Source organism: Lipophrys pholis (genome assembly GCF_963383615.2).
Source record: "Lipophrys pholis genome assembly, contig: SCAFFOLD_271, whole genome shotgun sequence".
Lineage (NCBI taxonomy): Eukaryota > Metazoa > Chordata > Actinopteri > Blenniiformes > Blenniidae > Lipophrys > Lipophrys pholis.
In genome coordinates this window covers 24,551-36,144 of record NW_028292116.1, presented here as the reverse complement: position 1 = coordinate 36,144, position 11,594 = coordinate 24,551, and positions in this window count along the sequence as shown.

The window sequence follows — 11,594 nt, the reverse complement described above, 5'->3', positions numbered from 1 at the left end:
CCGGATAAAGCTAGAAAAGGCACTAGACAACAAGCTGACCAAAGACTTGTTAGCCTTTACAGACTACATTAGTGGAAAGGCTAATGAGAGGGTTCCTCATCGTGTCCGAATCTTCGAAATGATTAAAGATAAGGTGAAGAGCGTACTGCCCAAAGCAGAAGTAGTGCTGTTCGGCAGTGCTGCCACTGGCATATCCCTGGAAGATTCAGACATCGACCTGTTGATCTACTAGTGGAAGGAGTTCTTCTCAGAGGACTAAAAGCACAATGAAATTGCTAGTCGTCTTCTCAGTATCTAGCAAGAACTAGATAGAAGTGCAGAGGTGAGTGATCTTAGGTGTTACTTGAAGGCTACCGTTCCAATCCTCACCTTCTATGCGGAATGCCTTGCCAAATAGGAGGTAACCAAGCCTGTGAAAATCAAGGTAGATATTTCGATTGAACTTAGAAATCTCCAGACCAACTTTGGTTACCAAGCCACTCTCTTCACCAAGCATTGGCTCAGTGAGTTGCCAGCCCTCAGCCCATTCATCATCCTGATCAAGCATGTCCTAATGAAGCATGGATTGAACAAGGTGTACACAGGAGGTATCAGCTCTTACACTCTGTTTGTAATCCTGTCTGCTTTTATAAAGGATTACGGGGCCAACCATTAACGTAGGAAGCATTATTTCACTCTACTGCTTGAACTGCTAGAGTTTTATGGGAGCTAGTTTAATCCAACGATCAGTGGCATACAGCTCAACCATCGATACTAATCGTTTCTTGAACTGCCTTTGAACAAGCCTGTACCTCCCCTCACCGTGCTGGATCCCTTGAATGGCAGGATTATGACTGCTAATGCCTTCCAGTTCAAGATCATCCAGAACACCTTTATTGAGCTAAAGCAAAAGCTGGTAAGGTACCGGGACAAGCTGCTGGTGAGCATGCAAAACCATTTTGAAAGTGAGTTAGAAAGACCCTTGTCAAAGCGAGAGTTGATGAGTTTCCTGCTGCCAACTGCCAACACCTTTATGGACTGGCATTGATACAAAAGGAGATAGAAAGACAAACCCATAAGCTAATGAATTTATCATGAATCTTTGAATAAAGAAGTGGATGGGTCAATAAGGTGTACAATAATCTTTAAGAAGCCTGGCCTATATATATTAAACATTAGCATCAAATTTCGATACCTCTTTCAAATATAAGGGTAATAAGAGTAGACAGCGACAAAGAAAAAGGTTGGGAGGAGGAATGAAAAAGATCTATAATCAATTGAGTGCAAGAGATGGGAAGCAAAAAGACTTCTACCCTTGGTTTATCTAATCGGACAGATAGATTAATAAGTCAACCACATTTATTAGCTAATTACATCACGCTCACTCTGTTGTTCAGCATTATCTTCCATTCATTCAAAGAAATCTCACCATCCGAGTTTATGTCCACCTCTTTCATCATGTCCTTTAACTCTTAAACATTCGCCCCTGCAACCACGTTCATCAGTTCACTCGCATCTAACTTGCCAGAGTTGTCCAAGTCAATCATCTTAAATGCCTATTCGATGCGCTCTTGGCACAAAATGTTTCTCTTGCTAGAGGCGGCAACGATGAACTCCATGTAGTTGATGAAAGGGGACTTTTCATTCATGTTGTCCACTATTTCATGCATCAGCATCTGGCTCTAGGAGGACATGTTGTGATTTCTTATTGCCTATTCAATCTAGTCTCTAGTTAGCACACCGTCGTTGTTCTTGTCGATGCTTTTGAAGGTGGCTTCAAGCTTTGTAGTATCTTAGTGGTTGTACAGGTTAAACAGGTAGATCTGGATTATCATGCTCAGCTTGCTCTGCTTGAAGAAGTGGCGCATATTTTTGAAGGTCTAAGTAAGTTACAATTAGCTATCCTGCGACTTCTAGATGAACTGGAACTTCTTGAACCAAGGATGCTCGAGCACTTTCTCAGCAGAGGGTCTCTTCTTGAAATCATAGGTCAACATTAACTGCACCAGGTTTATACCCTCCTGAGAGACCCTGAATTTCTTTAGGACCTACTGGTCGTAATGTCCTTTGAGAATGGACTTTTTGATCTACTTGAGGCCGTTGCCGAAGAAAGGCGGAGAGCCAGTGAATAGAATGTAGAGGAGCACTCCACAGGACCACACATCGCACTTCTCGTTGTAACTCTGGTTTATTACTTCAGGGGCCAAGTAGAAAGGAGTGCCAATTAACTCGTGCATGTGCTACTCTATCTTTTTGGAGCATCCGAAATCAACCAGCTTGATCTTTTGAAGGTCTGCAGACTTATCAACAAAGAGGATGTTTTCAGGCTTGATATCGCGGTGGACAACTCCTTGCTTGTGGCAATAGTTGATCGCCATCATGAGAGTCTTCATCAGCTGACAGGCCCTATGCTCCCCGAAATGGTGATTCTTGACAATAAAGTCAAACAGTTCTCCACCCTCCAACAACTAGGTCACGATGAACAGAGCCTCGTTAGTCTCGTACAAGTCGTACACTTGGACGATGTTGGGATGGCTCATCTTCTTGAGGATGTTGAACTCTCTTTTCATGTCGATCAGTTCTGAGGAAGATAGTTTGCCTTTCAGAATCTGTTTGACGGCACGATCATTGCCAGTCCTGATATTGCGCATGCGGAACACTTTGCCATACGACCCTGGTAAGCAACAACACCTTCTCCCAGCGTCATTCTGTACTCATACTCGGCCGTCACATTCCCCTTCCTCTCCCCAATCAGCAGGTCAGTCGAAGTAGTCGTGTTAAGCTTCTCTCTCTTCCTCTCTCCACCAAAGCACTCTGTCCCCATCCTATCTCAATAATAAAAGTTATAATCAAAGTTGGCTGTAACGTGAGTCTTAGTGGTTGGTGGGACTCAGGTAGCTTCTTTTGGTTAGGCAGAGGTAACAGCCGGTTATGATGTTGATGAGGAAGACCAATATGCAAATAAGACCGATCACTCCCACCACAACTCCATTCCTCTTGACAAAGGATGAAACTTGTTCGAAGCAGTCCTAGTCTCCCGGGTACTCGTTTATATCATTGAAGATCAAGTAGCCTGTTTCTGAGCACCATCCACTGCAATTGAAACTGACCTAGAGCAGCTTCAAGGACTCTTATGACAAATGGTACTGTAGGTGGAGTTCCAGCTAGAAGCGGTGCAGTTTTAATAGCTGGTGGCGAGCTGAGTGTCCTCGGTGGAGTAGTGAAAATCAGGCTGGGCCATCCTCTCCTGCACCTCTGGACTATAGATTGACAAGTCTTTTATATAGCAAGGACAGGTTTCCGAGCACAGTATCGACAAGCTGCTGTTGTACACTCCTTACAGCTGGACGAACCAGTCCACATCAAGTGTCCTACAATCGTTCTTGAAGATGACTGTCGGGGCGATAAAGCCCATGGCGATTATTGCCAGTGCGAGGAGGAACATTGCCAGGTTGGTGAGGTTGAAGAGTGCTAGGATGCACTTGTTGTTGCGGCAGGTGCCATAGAGTCCCATGCAGCCAACGATGCAAAGAAAGAGTGAGAAGAGTAGCACCGTGATTGAAAAGCTCATATGGAAGGACTCGATGCCATCAAGGATGACAGTAAGGGTGCCCATTTAAAACATGGAGTAGACGATTCCCATTACCCCCAGCAAGAGCAACAAACCAGAAGTGATCCCCAGCCATACTTTGATAATCAAAACCATTCTTGAGTATTAAATTATATGAGCATCAGCAGTGATAGCGATAGCGGTGACAAAGGATCAGCTGAGATAAAGATGCTGGAGCAGAAGGACAGTTTTAGAGAGGGGTCAGACATGCTAAAAGGTGCAAGGTTTGGGAAGGACAACTATAATGAGGGGGATATTCGAAATGGCAGTGACTAGGACAGTGAGAGGGAAAGGGATAGTTCAGGCTGCAATAAAGACGATATAAAATCAAAGGACAGTGGCAGATTGCAACAAAGCTAATATTCTGATAGTATTGAATTCAGCTAATAGGTTTTGAGCATTGAGGTGGACTAAGATTAACCCTATCTCGTTGCATCCTCCAGCTGCATTATTAAGGAGGATGGCTTTTAGTAGGTGTAAAAAATAGGATTAAAAGAGGCGAACTAGCTCATGCTTTAAAACTTCTACCTTTCAGACTATCCTACCAGCTTCATAGATAGACTTATCTTGCACCCTCCTGCTCCAGCCTACGATGAAACATCTTACAAGCTATCCTACCTGTACTCGCAGAACATCTACCTCGTAATTCGCAGCAAACTAGTCTCAACCAACAAATATCTAGTCTACTTCCATGCCCATGCTGAGGACATCCACCAAGTGTACATGGATGTCATCACCTTGATGAAAATCACCAAGTGCAATGTTGTCCTGGCTGAGTATCCTGGGTACGGTTTTAATCCGAGCAAGTAATAACTCTCTGTCAAGAATATCAAGACTTATGTAGGAGAACTCTACCACAGGCTAGTTAGCAGATATGGAGCCTGTAATTTGGTGCTGGTTGGAAGCTAGATTGGATCAGGACCTGCCCTTCTCGCAGGGATCAGTCTAACCCCTTACGCAGTGGTCCTCATATCTCCTTTCACCAGCCTAGCCAATCTATGTAGATAAAAAATATTCAGCTTACTTCCCTCCATCATAAACATCCCTGATTTCTAGAACATCAAGATGGTCAAGCATCTAAAGTGTCCTTTGCTGCTGATTCATGGGGTGGAGGACAGTTGGATACCCTATCATCATAGCTTGTAGCTTGAGGCAGTTGCAAGCTCTTGCACTCTTTGTCGGATGGAGCTGGTGGCAGTAATGACTAACAGAAAGTAGTGGATGGGTAAGATTGGAGGAGTGATAGGAGGGTTCTTAGGCACTCTTCCAACTCCTCTTCTGAAGTAAGACGTCCTTTCATTTGATTGATATTGACTGATAGATTGATGCATCAAATTATAGCGATATAAATGCAGTGATGCAGTTTAGTCATTAAAAGGACATTCCTCAATGATTCATTTCAATCGATTCAGCCTTTTAACTCACTTCACTCCATGATGTGCTTTGCATCTAGATATCAGATGAAGGATTCATTCATTTTGAGAACGCATGCATGTCAGTGCGAGCATCCAAAATCTTACGGATCTTTTCCTCCCCGTACAGACTCAGGTACTTTGGAACCAGACTACCTCTTCTAAACTCCTGAATGAACTAGCGGACAAAGTTGCAGCCTTTCTCATAAATGAAGTTTGTGGAGTAAAGGCCAGCCAAAATAGCTAGATTGTAGCGACTGTAAGCCTTGTACCTGATCATATTAAAGAGCCAGAAGGCAGCTATCCCTTTAAAGGCGAATATTCCAATGTATGACATGGCTCCAGGTTTTTGAGTGTTGATTATGTTGCGATCATGGACAGGGAATACTTCAGGGTTGAAGGCATGCAGTTTGCGAAGAGCAAAGATAATCATACTGGGAGTGAGAGCCTACTTGTCAGAGAGAGGCTTGTAGTTCGCGAGGTCAGGAATATGGACCATATGTTTATGGTGGGAGGGCCAGATGAGCCCAGTCTGATGAGTGTGCAGGATAGACTATAGCTTATGATGCAAGCTGTCAAGAACTAACTGCCTTTTAAGCCCCTCCTTTTCCATCCAACAATATTATTTATACACTGTCAAGAGGATTCTAATAATTGTTCTTGAGGATCATGGTTTTATTTGGCGCTAGGTGAAATCCATGCCTGGATACATCTACTTTAATGAGTCCTGTTGCTGCAGCATCATCCCTGGTTAAGGCCTATATTGGGGCGTGCCGAATTCAGCCTAGGGATAGTTGTGCGGTAACTCAACCGGAGTGTATTCCGAATCATACTGCTAATTGCGCAGTAAGAAAGGTACAACCACCTTTGCAGAGCCTGAGCATGCTCCTTCAATGTCAAACTCTACTGCTAGTTCATGTGTCAGGATGATAATATTGCCGACATAGGTGGGTGAAATGTCAGAGTTATTCAGGATGACCTGGTGCTGGATCTAACGGAGGGAATCAGAACTGCTGATCCCGGGCAGCTTGTACTCCTGAACAGTGTTATAGAAGGTCTTGCTCTTGGATCTTGCCTTCATATAGCACTTCTTCCTGAGAACTACATTCACACAGGCTACCGATCTTTCAAGGTTCTCAAGCTTGATGAAGATTGAGATGGTTTACCCAATGGAGTAAAGTGACTTATCAAGATGTACCAATCCCTTGATATGCCCCCTATTGAAACAGCAGCAAGTGACATCATGGTCAATCTTCATATTAATCGGCAATTCGAGTGGATCTCTGTTCTTGAACTTCAAGTCGATGGGAAAGGCATAGACCAGGTCGTCAAGTTTAGGATGCTTGAATAAAGCATCTGCAGTGTACTGAACATTAGCGGCCCTTGAAAAGCATGGGTGCAGGGAGACCAGGCGGCATTGTGATGGAGAAGGGGATTTGGTACATCCCTTGTTTATGTTTGAACCAAAGTTTACCACTTATTTGGTTATATTGAAAAGGTTACTTTTCCCGTAGTAAGGAACAGTGTATGTTGTCTTTCCATTCGAATGGGTTTAGTACCACTACACAGATTCGAGGCCCTTGATCTGTAGATGCAAGGAGCCACGTTCAATAGGCTAGAGAGCCTCAATGTAAATAGTTCCCTCTACTACTTCTCCCTGTGGCTTGGAGGTTACAATAGACTTGACTCCACACTTCAGGTTATTGTCTTGTTGACTACCACCCATTTAAATAATTGATTTTCTGATCCATAATAAATCATAGGTCCATTGAGGTCATATTCCTTTGCCATGATCATGTATGATAGGAACAGTTAAATCATGTATGGTTGGGTGATCATAAAGGCTGACTCTGCTGTTGCTGAGCAGGATGAGCTGCTTGCTCTTGATCACCTTAGACACTGTTTTATTCTTCATCATCTTGGTCTTCTTCACAATTTTATTCCTCCTCATCTTAATCTGGTTTCTTTTATTGGTCAATCTCCTCTTCATCCATCTCCACCTCTTTGTGCTCACCCTTCTTCAAAAACAGAGCAACTTCTGGCTTGTACAGCCTGTCTGGGTGAGTCACAATTGGGAAAATGAACATGGCGTTGCCTGAGGCCTGGATGCACAACCCTAGTTTGCTGCAGTTCACTATTAAAGGGTGCTTAATCAAGACCAGTGTACCAAACTTGCTGCCACAGTCTTCTACATAGAACCTGTTGTTCTAGCTATCAAACCCATAAATCGCATGATGCCTCGACACACTAATATCATCGCTTACTTTTAGATCAACATTGGATTTTCTCCCAGTTAGCAATCTGGTTTGCTTGCCGAAGCTCAGCCCGTAGAATAGTCTGCCGTTCTTGCCACCATGGTTCACTTCCAGAGAGATGTAAGGCTACTTTAAACGAGGGGGTTCAACGGCGTTATACCTCTTCCCATCAATGTACATGTGCTTTGGTAACAAAGCCCCACATATCTAACAGTTCATGTCAAGTAGTCTGACAATGGAGGTGTTCTCATTCTGCTGGTGACAGAGCTTTTTCTGTAGCCAGGTCTGAAGACAGTAATAGTGGATATACTTGGCGCTGCCTTTGCACTTACAGACCAGTAGGAGAGGGTTATCGTTCAGCCCCTCTTCCAAACAGATGCGGCAGGTCCGCTCTTCATCTGGATCGGGTTCAGGTTGAGGTCCTCTGTAGTTCTTACTGAAGTTTTAGTAGCAAGTGTAGTGGGCTTTCATTTTCTTTGCCTAGTCAGCAGTCTTGCCGTCAACCACCATCTCCCGAATGCGAAACATGATTCTTCCCATCTTATTATATCGTTATGTTCGAAGTAGTACCTGCCCTTGACCAGTGACTTTATCAGCAGCCAGATGAATTTCTAGTGATGCATCTCGTAGGATTCGTTAACAGGAGAGATTAAGAAGCTGCCTTGCGCTTTTTGAATTTATAGCAGGCCTATGGTACTTGAAGATGAGCGCTTTAGAGCGGCTTGGCTTTAAGTTAGGACTTAGAAGGTACGATCCTTGTGTTTGACTAGAATACCTGGTTAAAATGGTACCTGGGCTATCGGTTAGAGCTTTACTGCGACTGATTTCTTTGCTCTAAAAGTCGAATAGGTTGGCATAATTTTTGAGCCAGGCATGACAGCCGATTTCGAGGCGGGCAGTAGGCCCATTGGCAACAGCCCTAGCTACATCAATGACTTCATCAGAGTTGGACTTTTGGCAATTTCCCATATATAACAAATGAGTTGAGAGTTTGCTATATAGATCTTTTGTATTCTAACAAAGTATATTTTGATCATGCACTTTGTTGTTGATCAGGATATTATTATTAGATATGCCGGTCTAATCCTTACCTACTAAGCAGACTAACCTCTTCAAGCAGATGATCGTACCCTCCTTTACCAGCGGACTCTACTAGTCCAAAAGCTATCGCAAGGGGTTGAAGTGGCCGTCAAGATACTTTAAAGTGTGCCCAAGCATGCAGAAACCTTGGCTATGAAGGGTCTTTTTCTATTCAATACTGAAGCGCAGGATGAAGGACTCTAATGCTGCAAAGAGGCCCTTAAGATTAATCTTCGCAGCCAGTTGGTCTGGCATTCGTATGGGCTGATGTACAGAGCGAAAAGATAATACGCTGAGGCTGTGAAATGCTACAATCAGGCTCTCAAAATCGAGCCAGATCACCATCAGATCCTACGTGATCTGGCTCTTCTACAAGTCCAGACCAAAGACTTCACGGGCCATGCAAACACCCGTTATAAGCTGCTGAAGGAAAAGAACAAGGTCATTACCAACTGGGTAGCCTATGCCTTGGCTCTCTTTCTGAAAGGAGATTACGAATCGACCTTAAATTCGCTAAACCTGATAAACATCTACTCCAAAGACTCAAAGCTCAAGCCTCAAGAGCAGAACGAACTGATGCTGTTCAATGCAGAGGTACTGCATACAGCGGGAAGGACAGTTGAAGCTTTGAAGATGCTAGAGGAGGGTACAGCCTCTATCCTGGACAAAATCTGCTCTTAAGGAGTATTTGCTCAAGATGTACAAGTCGGTGGGGAATACTCACAAGGCCATGGAAGCCATTGAATATTTGTTAGAGCAGGTTCCGAACAACCTTGAGTACCAGCAGGAACTTGAATAGCTGAAGAACGTGAAGGATGATGATGAGAGATTGGCATTCTACTCGGGTCTAGAGAAGGATCGAAAGTCTTCAGTTGCAGGCTGGCATAAATTACGGTTCATTAAAGAAAGCTAGCCTTTCAAAGCCGCCCTTCTCAAACTGATCATACCGTATTACCTCAAATCCATACCCAGTCTCCATACGCAACTGAAGTTCTTGTATGCCACTCGTAGACAAGACATCCAAGAACTCTTGCTAGAAATTCATAAGAGCGTTGTTGAGTAGCAGGGTAAGCTGCTGGCTACGGAAGAGGAAATGCACCCATTGGTCCGAGTGTGGAGTGAGATGGTTCTGGCACAGCACTACACGGTTATAGGAAAGCCAGAGATGGGCTTGCCACTAATCTAGCAGGCCATCTCTGAAGCCCCTACAATCACTGAACTGTACTTGATAAAGGCCCGTCTCCAAAAGCATCTGTATGACATCCGTGGTGCTGCAGCAACAGTCTAAAAGGCACGAGAATTGGATTTAGCTGATCGCTATATGAACAACAAATGCATCAAGTATGCGCTGAGGGCTGGACAGGTCAACCGAGCATAGAACTTGTATGAGATGTTTATGCATGAGAGCTGTGAAACTGCTGTCTTGCAGCTGCAGACCATGTGGTACGAGTTAGAGATGGGGCGATGCTTCTGCAGTATGAAAGCCCCCCACAGGCACTCCGGCATTACAAAATGGTTGAAAAGCATTTCGAGGACATCATCGATGATCAGTTCTAGTTCCACTCCTTCACCTTCCGTAAGTATTCGATCCAAGGCTACCTCTAGATGATCGATTTCCAGGACCAAGCCTACCGCAGCATTAATTACCTGAAATGCGCCAGTGAGATGATTCCAAAGCTAATACACATGTTCAGGCATCCCTACACCGAATAGAAGAAGAAGAAGAAGGGGAAGGGTAAGAAGCAGGCTACTGAGACTGCCAAAGACCGTGCTCGTGAGAACGTTGATTATTATGGGGCTAAGTACTGGTGGAGGGTAAAGGATTCTTTACTGGAATAGGCTTTGAACCTGGCTTTAAAAGTGATCCGCATCCGGAGCAATAAAAGGTGGGGCGAGCGAAAGATCGACTAGATCTACATCAATGCTCTATCAAGTTCAGTTGACATTTTCGTGGCTATGAAGAAAACAACGTTAACTCTAAGAGCAATAAAGATCTTGCACTCTCACACCCCTTCCCACAAATATCTCTTCAACCAAGCAGTCGCAATCTCTAAAGGCATTAAATTCCGTAACGAGTCTCACCAGTCACCTCTGCAGCCTAAGAATCTCCTTCCTAAGCTCTTAGAGAGATAGTGATGCAGGAGTTGCAAGGGTCGATCGGTGAGAAGGACTACAAGCAATATTTGGAGCAGCAACTGTCTAGGGTGGTAGTTGGCCATGATGAGTTCAGAGGCGGGTTGATGAGGAAGGAGGCTGAGATGCTAGTGGAGGATAAGCAAGATGAGTTTGTCTCATACCTGGCTGATACCTTTGTCCATGAAAAGGACGTACACAGGGCGACTTACCTATACCGTCGTCTACAACAGCACCTAGGATTAGGATTCAACAGCACCCCCGAGCTTCTCTCGCACGCCACACAGACCTTCAACGAGCAAGAATACCTAAAGACATTCGACTCAAGACTACCAAAAAAAGAAGAGGAAGAAGAGGGGGCTACATCGACGGAATAGAAGAAATGATGGATATGATCGGGCCATTGTTTTAATGGAAATACTTGTAGTTGTCTGGGTGGGAGTTGGGCTGTGTGATGGAACGGTTCACTTGGCCACTCCAACTTAAACGAAGGTGGAGATAGAGCTACCACATTACACTGTAGGTTATGACGTGGCCAACCCGCATGATGTGCATATGAACTTTAGACAGAAATGTTTGGTTTAAAATACCAACTTTAAACCAACTTCTTCTCTACAGTACCAACCTATTCAAACTCTCTGGTTCATTATCATAGCGATTATCATAGATGTAAGACATCATCCTATAGACGATCATCGCATCCGCCATGTCAGGCTAGATCATCGCAGTGATGAGCCATTCAGGCGCTTTAAGACTGATAATGGACCAAAGAGGATGGCCTGACTAATTTCAACACAATCTACACCAACATCTTTCATACCTAAAAGTTGTTGTTCTTGGACAGCAGTCGCATACTGATCTTCACTGCAAAGTAGGCCTTTCATTATCGAACTGGACAATGACAGCTCTGTGATCAAGCTAATCCTTTACCCTGACTCTCCTGACAACGTCACTAATCTAAAGGAGCATGTCAAAGCTATCAATGGCAGCGTGATAATCCACGACCCGTAGAACAACACCCTCAGGGTTTGTTAGCTCACTGTAGATAGGTAGTCAAATACTGGACAAACTGTGGGGTGCAGTGATATACTCACCCTTGACAACCAGCTGTTGAGGATGGAAGTT